Here is a 13,422-nt window from a genome sequence, read left to right as displayed (position 1 = left end):
ACTTCTAGATGTTTGATTTGAGTCTTTAAAAGTATCTTTGTCACTGTTTATGGTTTGAACATCTGAAGTACAATTATAGTAACTTAAATTTTTTTATTGACTTGAGAGAGAGGACATATCAATTTGTTGTTCCACTTATTTGTATGTTCATTGGTTGATTCTTGTATGTGCCCTGACCTGGGATTGAACCCATGACCTCAGCATATAGGGACAATGCTTTAGCTAACTGAGCTACCGGCCAGGGCCAATCACAGTAATTAATTCTTAACATCTTTCTCTGCTAATTCTAACATTTGGTGTCAGTTTCGAGTCAGTTTTTATTGATTTTTTTATTATTATGAGACATATTGTCCTGTTTCTTTTTGCATCTGGTAACCAGGCATTTATTGGCTACCAGGCATTGTCATTTTGACCATGCTAGATGCTAGGTATTTTGGTATTCCTATATATATTATTAAGCTTTGTTCTGGAATGTAGTTTAGTTACTTAGAAACAATTCGATCCTCTCAGGTCTTGTTTTTAAAGATTTGTTGGGCTGGACCAGAGCAACGTTTAGTTTATGGCCAATGATTTCCCACTGTAGAGACAAGACTATTCTAGGTCCTCTCCCCAGTGCCGTGTGAATTAATAAGTTTTTTGGTCTGACTGGTAGAAATAGTCACTCTCACTCTTCCAAGCCTGGTGTGAGCACTAGCTACTCCTGCTCCCACTAATTCTCTCGGGCGAGTTCTTTCCCTCAGGTTCAAGCAGTTCTCTCACGTGCTTGCACTGATTAGTTCTCTGCTGAACACTGAAAGGGAGCCCTCTGCAGATCTCCAGGGGCCTCCGTGCGCTCTCACGTCCCTGATACTCTGTGCTCTCAGCTCCAGCCACCTTGGTCTCTTGGACTCTCGGCCCCATCTGCTCAGCTCACTGAGTGCACCAATCTGCACAAGGCTTCCTTCTCCTGCACTGCAGCCTGGAGACTCCCCCGCAGTACGCTGGGGCAATGGCAGGGCTCACCGCGTTGGATTCCTTTCTCTCAGGGAATCGTCTCACTGCCCCATGTCCAGCATCTTGAAAATTGCATACATATGTTTGTTTCATGTGGAGAGAAAATCCAGTCTCTCTTATTCCATTTTTGTCAGGAGTCTCAATTCTTTAACTTTTAATTATTATCTTGAAGATACTTAGGATGATTTAAATGATTTATTCCTTTATATTTTTCTACTGAAGTGTTTCATTATTTTTATTTTTATTATTTTTAATCCATACCTGAAGATATACTTATTGATTTTTAGAGAGAGAGGGAGGTGGGAGGGGGGAGAGAGAAATGGATGTGAAGGAGAAACACCAATGGGTAGCCTCTTGTATGTGCCTCACCCGGGGATTGAACCTGCAACCTAGGCATGTGCCCTGACTGGGTATTGAACCTGTAGCCTTTTGGTTCACAGGACGACGCTCTAACCAACTTAACCAGCAGGGCAGGGCTGAAGGGTTTCAGTATTTTTAGTGAGGGAAATTTAGAAACTAAATTAGATTTAATTTAGTTTCTTTGCCTCCCCCTGCACAGTTAAAACACATCTATATAGTGATTCAAAGTGTTCCAGGGGTGTCCAACCTTTTGGCATCTCTGGGCCACACATTAAATACACTGTGACATGTAATCACACACACACACACACACACACACACACAAAATCTCATAATGTTTTAAGTAAATTTACGATTTTGTTGGGCCGCATTCATTGCCATCCCGGGATGCATGTGGCCAATGGGCTGCAGGTTGGACACTGCTGGGCCGTTCGCTATGTCATATTAGCCTACGGGGAAGGAGAGGCAGGTAGTTTTCTTCCTATTTTACAGGTGAGGAAACACCTATTCAGAGATACTGCAGCCTTCTCAAGTTACACAGCTAGGGAGCAGGAGCACTGGGACTTGAACTGAGGCTGACGGACACTTCCCATCCTACTAGGCTGCACAGACCATTACAGGAAGACAAATACAGCCCTTCTGCTCCAGGAAGTGTTAACACAGCCCCTTTGTCTAAAAGCAACGGGGAAAAGCAGGTGGTCTCAGAGGGCAGGTACAAGGAGACCACAAAGGCACAATTAGTGCTATCTGAATGTACTGCTTCCTAATGCATATGCCATGGCTGCTTATTTATTTATTTATTTATTTATTTATTTATTTATTTATTTCTAATTTTTCACATAGGGTTTACTGTAAGCCTTCAGAAAGTCACCTTGTCCAATCCAAAAGCTATCTTTAAGTGCTGTGGATCCCAGCCAGGGGTGCAGGAATCTGACTTTCTGAAACAGATAACAATAGCTGAACTGAAAGCAAATAACTGCAACAAGGTATTCATTTCACATGTGCTGCCTGATCTTGTTGAGCGTGAGCAGTAGGTCTGGCTACCCGAAAGCGTTCCCGCCCCTCCCTTTGGGTTCTTCTGTGGCACGCTCGGACAGAGAAGGTTAATCTAGCTAATGAGCCCGAGTACCACCTGGACACAGTGAAGACCGAGGTGCAAATGGAAGCAGCGGCCGGTGCAGTTCGCCTGGCCAGGGGACGTGGGAGAGGACGTTCAGAGGTTAGGCTACGGAGCATTCAGGTATTTCTCATCTTACTTCAGTACAACAGCCTTTTGTGCTTAGTGAAAGGAAGGTAGACGTGGATGTTACTATAAAACTTAGTTTAACGAATATTTAAAGAATTCAAATTTTCCTGCCTCTCTTGTAATTCGGATCTCTTCTTATGTACATCTTCTTATGTACTACATGCAAACAGGGTAACTAAATAAAACCCCTTTAAATCCTTGAAGCTATATCCAGGTTTACGACAGCAATCGTGTTTCCGTTTTATGGTACCTACTATTGACACATGCTCTATCCCTGTATTAAATAGATGGAGCCATAGAGCTTTTTTTCGTGGGTTTATCTCCTACAATGTGTGCTGCCAGCAGTCTTACATAAATTGCTTAATGTTGTGAAGTGAGGAATGGGGGACAAACTACTTGCTATCCGTTTTTACACCCTGTTCAGATCTACCGGTGATAAGGCCCAACGGGGGAGGGAAGGAAAGCACTACATACTCAGAAGGGACCCTGCAGGAACCTGCAGTGTTAGTCACATTGTGCAAAGACCTTCCCATTTAGTTGTAGAGAAAACAGAACAAGTGAAGACAGACACACACATTTTATATCATCCGATTAGCTCAGGGCTGTTTATTTTACTTTCAAAATATCTGTTAACTATCATCATAAGGGGTAACATCTAAGAGAGGTATTGTTTTTACTTTTCCTTGGACTTTTGAGGGATGGGTGGGAACACTGTGACTTTGTAAATGAAAGAGATTACACTTATGTTTAGCCAGGGATCTCTAGAGAACAGAGCCTATTGACAAAAATTATAGGTGTGAACCTTTATTAGTGGTGGTGTGTGTGTCCATGCACATTTGAGAGGGAAAAAGGGAAGTGAGGCAAAAAAGGAGAGAAAGTAAATTTAAGATGGTACGTTACTCAGCTGGGTACTAGCTTTACAAGAAGACATTGCTGGTAGCTGGGTTTCCAGAAAGACTAAACGGACCTGTGACATCTCAGAACAGTGTGATAGGGGAGAAAGGGGGAGGCATTTATATGCCGGCTCCTTTCAGTTTCCTCCTTCACTGGCCCAACTTTTCCCTAACAAGGAGTTAGGGCCTCCTACCACTTCTTTGTTCTGTTGCCCAGCCCCTGGAGGACCACTGGGCAGGCAGGCCCCTCATCCTAAAGATCAGCACAGCATCTGATATGGACCTGCTGAAAGGAGCCACAGCCACTGTGGGTCTGGCTGGGCCTGGGAGCCGTCTGTGCAGGGCTCCCATGTTGGTGGGGACAATGAGGTGGGCTGCTGGGGCAGTAAGCCACAGTGGAGGTGCCCTGGCTGGCCGGGCGGTGGTGGGCAGGGCTCTCCATTCAACAAGCAACTGCGGCCCCATCATATGGGGTCAAGTGAGTCAGGGCAGGCTTGCAAATGGAGCTCAGGGAGATTACAACTCTCCTAGAGGTTGAGCTGAATTTGTTTCCCCCTGTAGCAGCTGTCTGCCCTTGAGCAACTTATTTCCCTTGTTCTTAGCATCTGTACACTGGGGTTGCTGTGAGGCCTAAGGAGAGGGTATATTTAACACACAGCGCTGAGCTTGGCATGCACTGTGGTCCTTTTTCTTTTCTCCTTGGGTCCCCAGGGCTGAGGGAGCATATCCTGTTAGGGATCTTTGGTCACTTCTGTATTTTGGACACACACACACACACTTATTTCTTTTTTAAAACTTGGAGAGATTGAGGAATAAGTAATACAAAAGACTTCTTAGGAATTATTCTATCCACCAATGGATTTGAACAAAAGATATGTTTAGTTCCAACACAGATTAAAGTATCTGACTGTTCAACCCAAAAAGCAAAACGCAAAAGGTAAAACACCATTCATAAAAGCATATTTGCTGAGTAACTACTGCGCCCTAGTCTTCACCTGACCAGTCCAAAGCTTCCGGATGAAGAACAGGAGCCCTGAGGAAGGAAGGAGACAGGCACGGAGACAGCTTGACTCGGGTCACGCAGATGCAGCTGAAGCCTGTTGACTCCCGCATCAGGATAGAATTTAGCCCAGATTTCCCGCTTTCACAACTCTAGAACTAGGACGGGACTCCTCTCTCCAGTCTTTTAGCAAAACACGTGGCAATGTAGTTCTCGGAGAATCTTCTGATTGAGCACCATCAGAACAACTGCCACTTAATTGGCAAAGATTTTTACAAAATGGTAACATTCAGCGTTGGAGTGGTTGTGTATGTAGTAAGGAGTGGAGAACCAGCTTCCAAATCATCAAATGTTACTTATCTTTGATTTTGCACCAACCATACACATCAATGGTTTTCAGCCAGGAGAACCTTTCAATCTTGCATACCCCATCTCCTTGCCCCCACATTTAGCGATATTGGGAGACAGTTTTGGTTGTCAAACTGGGTGGGGGGCCAGGGGACTCCTGGTTAAGGATGCTACTAAATGTTCTACAGTGCACAGCACAGCCCCCTCCAAACCATGAATTATCCAGTCTAAAATGTCAGTGGTGCCAAAGCTGAGAAACCCTCACCTCCAGCAAACACATTCTTAGCAATGTGTTCTCTTTAGTTTTTTAAAAAAGGGTTTTGAGCCGCAAAAGCCCGCGATGTTAACTTCAAAATACAAAGGATAGCAAAAGTGATAGTACTGCAGGGGTAGCACAGGTGAAGGGTGATAGAGATTCTAGGACTAAAAGTTTATGTACATCTCACGGGTCAGAAACAAGCCTCAGTGGGCACTAGAGCAGGTGATGTCTGAGCTTGCTCCCAGCTCTGAAATTCTGTGAATAGATGAGCACTTCGTCTTTCTGGTGACTGTTATGCACTCTCTAGCAATCTTGACAAAACTCTTTTTATTCTGAGGAAAAGAACTCACAGAGGACATGGTCTGCATAATCTGTTTTGCGTCCTTTAATGTAAGAGGACTGGGGAGGTCAATTGGAAATTTCAAAATAAAACGCTTTCCAAATTCCCTCGTTCACTCAAATGTTTAATTTGAATACCAAATGTAACAGCTTTCAAATTCATACAAAATTTATCTAGATTAGGAATGGAAATTATAGTATAAGGAGTAGGCTCCATCTGAGGCACCACGATGACGGTTTGCATTTTTAATGGCAGAAATGAGTTTGTGTTTTCTTTTGGCTTTCAGGCTGCAATAGGCTGCCCAGATCTTCTCCCTAGAGACAGGGATTTCTGCTTTCTAACCTCTGTTAGCTGGAAATGTCAGGTCCATAAAACATCCTAAATGTACTTGAAAGGGAGCATATCAGTTCAGTCTCTCTTTCCGGATTCCACCTTTTCTTAAACTTAAGTCTGTCTGCAAGTTTTTTGCCTCATTATTTCAGAAGGAAATAAATTGGCTCTGTTATTAGTTTCGCCTCAGTTTTATATATCCCGTAAGGATCATTCGCTGAGCATCAAAGCAGCTTCTTGAATTTTTTACTATTCCCCAGTTTCGAGTAAGGGATTTCAATTAAGCATCCTACCAGTGGCTTTCATCACTTGCTACTGGAGATCCCTCAACATGCAAGTAACTCACCTTTCAAATTTTCCTTTTTAATTTTTTTTAATCCTCATCCAAGGACTTTTTTTCATTGTTTTTAGAGAGAGGGAGAGGGAGGGGGGAGAGAGAGGGAGGGAGAGAGAGAGAGAGAGAGAAACATTGGTCGGTCACTTTCTCGAACGTACCCAGACTGGGGATGGAACCTATAATCTGGCTATGTGCTGTGACTGGAAATCAAACCCACAACCCATATGTCTATGGGATGACACTCCAACAAACTGAGGCACACTGGTCAGGGCTAAATTTTCTTCTTTATAGGTTTAGAGACTTCCCTTTAAATGTTTTTTTTAATCATTAGTATAGAAGCATTTTATTTTTTTTCATACTTATCATGCCATGAATTCATAGGGAATGGGTTCCAACAGCTCAGGTCCCTTTCCATTAGTTCTTACCAAATGTGCTTCTCTGGGTGGAGCAGGCTGACACTTCAGTTGAACCAAGGTACCTTTCTCTTTAGCTTCCTTCTTTTTCTGATCATTTTCCTTCACACGTTTCAGGAAGCTATCTCGACTCTTACAGTGCTTAACACGCTCAATTCGTACATCAGTTCTCTTGGCAAGAATCTTGCCCTTGTTTGTTTACGACAATGCCCCCGCATGCTGGGTGACGCTGTAGACTCTTCCAGGTTTGCCATGGAACATTTGTGGGGCGTTCCTTTCTGAACAGTGCCCATTCCCTTGCTGTCTACAATACCACCTTTCATGTAGATTTGTAAGTGTGTAGCCAAAGGAAGAGCTCCATGTTTTCTAAAAGGCCTGGAGAACACGTAACAGGCACCTCTCCTCTTTCCCTTTGTGTCAGTCATTTTGGCAAATTACTGGAAGACGGTGGTTCCAGCTGAAAGGCCCTTTAAATGTTTGATTGTTTGGTATTCTTTTTCTCCAACAAAAACTGGAGATTGCACTAACATAGTAATAATTTTAAAAGTGTGCGGTAACTGGAGTGAAATTTGTGTTTGTCAGCAATGGAGTAATGATTGTTTATATTACTCTGCAGACCCATGTTTCTAAAACTTCATAATTAATCACAAAATGAGAAAGGGAAACACCTAAGGGGATGTGGTGGGGGGTGGGTAGGGACAATATTCTGTCTGAGAAAGGCAAGTCAAGACCATGTTTTGATGAGCAGAGTTCTTCTGGAATGGCCCTGCTCAACTGAGATGCATAGAACGTATTTCCTCACAGTGAAATAAGAGCAAACCATGAAAGAAGACAGATCTAAAAGCAGGCGTGACGGGTATGCAAAGTGATGAGAACAGAACACTAGAAAGCTGTGGCTATCTGCTAAAAGTTTCTTCTTTTCTCAGCTTCTTGTACAGAATCCTTATTTCACTGGATATTCAGATTATAGACAGCATCTAGAATTTTGCTGGGAAAAAGTCAACACAATTAAGAGATTTCAGAGAAAATGGTTGCAAATAGTTATGAGGTGTTTCAAGAAAAAATTTCTTCCTTAACTTGGAACCTTAACACTGCCATAAAGACTGACTTGTCCTGCTACAGAGACCTAGGAAAGAGGGCTAAATTCAGATAACTTTGATTCCTCTTGCTATGCGAGCTCTGAAGACATATTTCAGGATCTTCATCAACACTCAATAACAAAAGGGCACTAAATAAAACACAAAGTAATGTTACTATTTTTTAAGCATCTGTTTTTTTTAAAGCATTTTTTAGATCCTCACTCAAGGATGTGTTTTTTTTATTTTTTAGAGAGAGAAGAAGGAGGAGAGAGAGAGAGAGAGAAACATCACTGTGAAAGAGAAACATCAACCTGTTGCCTCCTGTACGTGCCCCTGCCAGGGATGGAACCCGCAACCTATGTATGTGCCCTGACCAGGAATCGGACCCACAACCTTTTAGTGTATAAGACGACACTCTAACCAAATGAGCCACTAGGCCAGGGTTAAGCATCTCTTATGTGCCATGCATTCTTAGAGGTTTTTTGTTTTGCACTTTTATCCTTCAGTCCCTACAGTATTATTAAAAAGGGGTGATATCTTCAGATGCAAACACTGAGCCTCAGAAATTAAGTAACTTGTCCTAGGTCATGTAGGTGGTTGAACCAGGACGGAATCTATATCCGTCCACATCAAACTGTGAGCCCCAGCACCCACCCAGGCTGTCAGGATCAGCTTGCAGCCTCAGATCTTATCTGGGCACTTGCAGAACAAATCAGGGCTTTCAGGAGCATTCCCAGGACAAAGCACTGAGCCTCCTCAGATGCTAGGCCACGCTGGGTCCAGAGGCAATATACTCAAATATTCTTGATCTTATTCTCTATTTTGGAGCCATCATAGGTGATTGCATTTCTCTGTGGGATACGTGTACCATGCTAGGTGGCTGTGGTTTTTGGCAGAAAAGCCAACAGGCTGGAGCATCAGAAGGAGCAAGGACAGGCCAAGTTGACCAGAAGAGGCAGATGGCATCCCAGCTCCAAATACAGATCTCTCAGGGGAGTCTTTAGATTAATGCCATCGATTTCACTAGGAAGCTGGCTACTATCCCCCAATCCTCTTCATCTACTATTGATTCTAGTTGTACCCCCACAGCAGTCTCCTAAAACTTCTCTCTGCAGACAGCACTGCCTTTTATGTTGCTGAGAGGACTAAAGTCATCTAGTGTGGATTTTGTTGTTTTCCTCTTACCACCACTCAATCCTCCCTCAGCAATCAAAGAAAGGGTAGCCCTGCTCTCCTTCTAAGAGCCTTTCTGGCACCAGAGAACAGATTTCTGCTGTGGATCCATCTCCGGTTGGCACTTCTGTAACAGCTACTGTGCTTCTGCCCCAGGGCTCCATCCGCCAGCACCTGAGGCATGGCCTGGCCCTGCTGCTTCTCCCGGATCCCGGCAAGGGCTTCAGTTCTGCCCCTGACTATGAGGCAGCATTCCAGCCTCCTTTCTCAGAGCTCCTTGCTCTGATTGTCTCATTAAGGGATGGTGGATCCAAAGCCAGGCCACTCACAGTAAGGAAGAAAGAGGCTAGGCCTTAGGTCACAGCATAAGGTGTTGAGGAGAGACAAGGAGCAAAGCGTAAATCATCCAAGGTGGTGGTGAGAATTGAAATCTGGAATAGTTCTTGAGCTGAAGGGTATACAGTTGCAGTAGTTGATTATTTAAAATTTTCAGGCTCAGGCAGAGACCTAGACAGATATCCTCATTCTGACCATGTCCAGATCACAAAGGAGTATGAAGTGACCAATATTTTGCTCACTGGATTGGGGGCACTGTGATAGAACATTCTCAAAATTAAGTTGCTGCATGTGGATTAAAAAAAAAAAGCCAAAATCATAGAAACAGAGGGTAGAATGGTGGTTGCCAGGGGCTGGGGGCAGAGAAATGGGGAGATGTTGGTCACATGACTAAGATTTGGGGATCTGATGTACAGCATGTTGACTATAGTTAACGACTGTATAGTTGGAAGTTGCTGAGACATATCTTAAATGTCGCCACACACACACACACAAAATAATTGTATGAGGTGATGGTGTTAACTGGCCTCATTAAGGTAATCATCTCAATAAATTCATGCATCAAATCACACTGTACACCTCAAACTTATACAATGTTATATGTCAATAATACCTAAATAAAGCTGGGAAAAACTGAAATAAAATTAAGTTGCTGAATAAGTTAGTAGATGTCAAAAGGATTTAATATTTCATTAAGATGATACTACTATGTGATATATTGCTTCTTACTCAAAAGTAAATAGATTGGTAGCCCTGCAAGTAGATTGATAAAATGAATTTTGTCAAATAAGTAAGGTTTTAGAATATGTGTTAGAATCAATGTAGATTCTATCTAATCCCTTATACCACCTCCATGATGCAATTTAATAAAGATTTATTGAGTACCGACTTGGTGCCCGATATGTCCCAGGCACTGGAAATACACAGAGGGAAGATTAAATCATATCAGCTTTTCTGAACTTTTAAGGCACCAATGAGAACTAAAATACTTTGGAAAGACTTGATAAAGAAAGGTTAAAAGGAGAGAACGGAGAAGAAACTGTAAGATATACTCACTATAGACAAGAATCACAGGTGCAGTTCCGATTTTTTCTCCAACTCCACCTAGCAGTGTTCTGAGCCCAGCAGTGAGACAATACTCATCAAGCTGAATTAACCAGAAAATTTAATTAATTAAAATACCCGTTTCCTTCTTATTTTCTCTTCTCTCCTCCATGCATGCCAGCAACTTGAGAGATTGTATAAAACTACAAGGTGGTGGGATAAAGACCGAAACCTTTGCCAAGAAAGCTTCCAAACTAAAGAAACTAGTTAACAGTCTCAGACGTGGAACTTCAGCCTCATGTCACATATGGTACCTTTCCTAATTACAGGCTCCATTCTCTCCAGTGCTCAAGTGTCTTCTACTGCAGAGCCTTAAGTGGTACCCTGGAAGCTTGCAAAAAGACACTGTGCTGCCAGAGAGCCAGATGTGTGACTAGGGACTAATTTAGGCTCTGGAAAGATCAGGCTCATTCTGTCTTTTTAAATTTATCTTTTCCAGTGGAGACCAAAGTCCACGAAAGCCTCAGGGAAAAAAGTGAAGCCTGAGAAAAACAAAATTAATGTCAACTTCAAATGCAAAAATGTTAAGCCTGAGAAAATAAAAATTCATGCCAACTTCAAGTGCAACCTTTAGGCTTATAGAAAGAGCAGCTTTGTTCGCACAAAAGCAAAGGCAGTATGTCAGCTTTTTACAAAATGACCAACTGACTTGGTAGGACATCTAGAAAATTTATCATATCCCATAGGACTACTTTCCTTCCAAACAAAACTCCTCCCTTATCATAAAGTAGACAATTCACTGTTTCCCCAGCAGCCTAGGGGGCCAGCACCACACTTGAACTCTCCCAGGGTGCCTCTGGTATCTTCTCCTTTCTTCCTCTGCAATCCTTCATTGCAGGAGCAGTGAGGGGAGAAGCAGACCCTCATATGTGCCATCCACCCCCGATAGTGGATGAAGAGAATATTGTTGAGGAAACTACAGATTTAAAGATTACTTGTTGTGGGTATTCTCAGGTCCCGTATCTTTTAAAAGCTGTGAGTTACAGTTTCTCTATTCACTAGTAAATTCTCATGGTTGGTTTCCATTTACTCAACAAATATTTATTGAGTATTTAACATCTGCTGTGGGCATAATATGCAAAGATTTTTTACTCCAGTATCATATAACAGTAAGGATTGTGTTTTCATCTTTTATGAATATCCTCTCCTTGTCCAAGTAGGAACTTCTGTTATAGGTAAGTGAGAAAGTGGCACTACTGAATGTTTGGAAATTTTGTTAATTCATTCATTAAAAAATACTTATTGTGTACCTACTATATCCTATGCACTGGAGGTTCAGTGCTCAGTAAAATGGGACTCTTGCTCCTAAAGAGTTCATAGTCCAGTGAGGGGGACACTAAGTTGAACGCTAACATTAACAGAATAAGAAAGGGCTGGAATGGGGCTACATTGGAAAGTACAGTGGAGATCAGAGGAGGAGGAGGATTAATTGGTCTCTTTTCAGACAGAAAAAGGCAATTCAGAAGGAAGTATAGCGTGGGTGGGATTAAGGATTAAATAAATGAATAAAAAAGACAAGGCATTTGACCCCAAAATATTCAGGACTCATAAATGCCCTTGTCTGGGTTATTGGCTGCCCCACCAGACCTGGTAAAGATATTCTTCTTTATCTGATAACAGTTTATGAATCAGAAAACATTCAGCCAGATCAACACTATTTTTTTATCTGGTAGGAGAATCAGGTTTCTCAATAATGTCAACAAGGTACTATTTGCTTTGACCACATGTGATGCTCAGAGGGAATGACGAGGTGTAGAGTGAGGCTCTTGAGCTAGACCATTAGATTCAAATCCTAGACCGATCATCAGAGTTGTTTAACTTCGGAGGTGTTACTGATTCTCTAAGTGTCTTTCCTCGTCCAAAAAGACGTGATGACCATAGTGCCTGTGTCGTAGGGTTGGAGAAGCTAAAAGGGTTAATTAAGAGAATCCATGGTTACTGTGCTGGCACACGGTAAATCTCAAAAAAGTGTTACAAGTTACTCTACTGTGGGAGCAGCCAGAGGTTGTCTATGTAGAATCACATTACCTGGGAGCATCTGAAAATGAGACACATTCTCTTAAGACTCAGATGATTTATATCACCTTCTGACAACTTCCTAGATCTAATTATTGCTTTTGCTTTTTGAAAATCCCCCTGGTTTATATATATTTTATAAGTACCATTATAACATTGATAAAGGAAATAAAGCTGTAATAGCTACAAATCCCTCCAATCTACACCTCATTTTCACTTTTCTACAATCTCTTCTGAACCAAGCACAGTCACCAACCTAGAGGAGGTGTCGTGCAAGTGAGGAAATGAATACATAAATGAATTTATCTCAACAGTTCTGCCTCAAAAAGAAGTATAAGGTATTACAAAAAGCACGCCCTAAAAACTAGACTAGGTCTGTGTTCACCCTAAGAGCTGGTAATAGCTGTATCATAAGTGTCTTCTTGAATTTTTAAATATTTTAAAAGAAATCTCACCACTATTTCCTGGTTGGGAAGCAATGGGAGATTGTAGGTAAAGTAACAAATTTGGAATGAGACAGTATAGCAATGACATTAGTACTAGATCCCACTAACAGTTCTCCAGAGACTATAGACAACGGTCTTTTGGCCACTAAGAGGCCATTTCCTTTTGGCACAAAGTCATGACCTACTTAGCTGTCTTGTCAGAAGAGTCGTGATCATTATTATGAACGTGCAGACTCTGGTTCTGCGTTTGCCTCGTCACAATTAACACAGCTGGATGACAGCCGAGGGGCTGGACACCGTCATCTGGGCACAACTGAAGAGAAATCAATGTAGCTTCTCTTTTCAACGCCCAGATATGTAATTTGTAAAGATTTGTAAGTAGCCAGATACTTATCACACTTGAAGATAATATTAGTGTTCATTTAAAATGTGTTGTTATTTTAAGTGTTTCTTTTATATATCAAGTGAATTACAAAGGGTTTTGGCTTAAACTTTAAGTTGGTTATCTCATATAAGGCACAGAGCTAGTCAGTAATTACCCTGAAGAAGAGTGAAACAACTCCTTAGAAAGGACCCAAATGTGTGAAGAGCTTAGTCTCCCAAGATTCATGGGATTTTTGATTTTGGAAACTCAAGCCTGGGAGGAATGTTAAAAAATAATAAACATCCATTTAATCTCATACCTTCCATTAATATTCATAGCATATTTTAACTACACTAGGCCTAAACATAAACAACCAATTGATAAT

The 13,422-nt window shown here is 41.9% G+C and overlaps 1 protein-coding gene and 1 pseudogene across 2 annotated transcripts in view; both read right to left on the bottom strand.

Moving 5' to 3' along the window:
• The window catches only part of AK5 (adenylate kinase 5), a 202,144-nt gene that overhangs the window by 95,841 nt on the left and 92,881 nt on the right, over nt 1–13,422 (bottom strand). The window lies entirely within an intron of this gene.
• Nucleotides 6,469–6,944, bottom strand: LOC128780415 (large ribosomal subunit protein eL21-like; annotated as a pseudogene).

The sequence above is a fragment of the Desmodus rotundus genome, chromosome 3 (assembly GCF_022682495.2).
Source record: "Desmodus rotundus isolate HL8 chromosome 3, HLdesRot8A.1, whole genome shotgun sequence".
NCBI classification, from domain to species: Eukaryota; Metazoa; Chordata; class Mammalia; order Chiroptera; family Phyllostomidae; genus Desmodus; species Desmodus rotundus.
The sequence above is the reverse complement of the archived record's forward strand: the minus strand, read 5'-3'. Positions and strand labels throughout refer to the sequence as shown.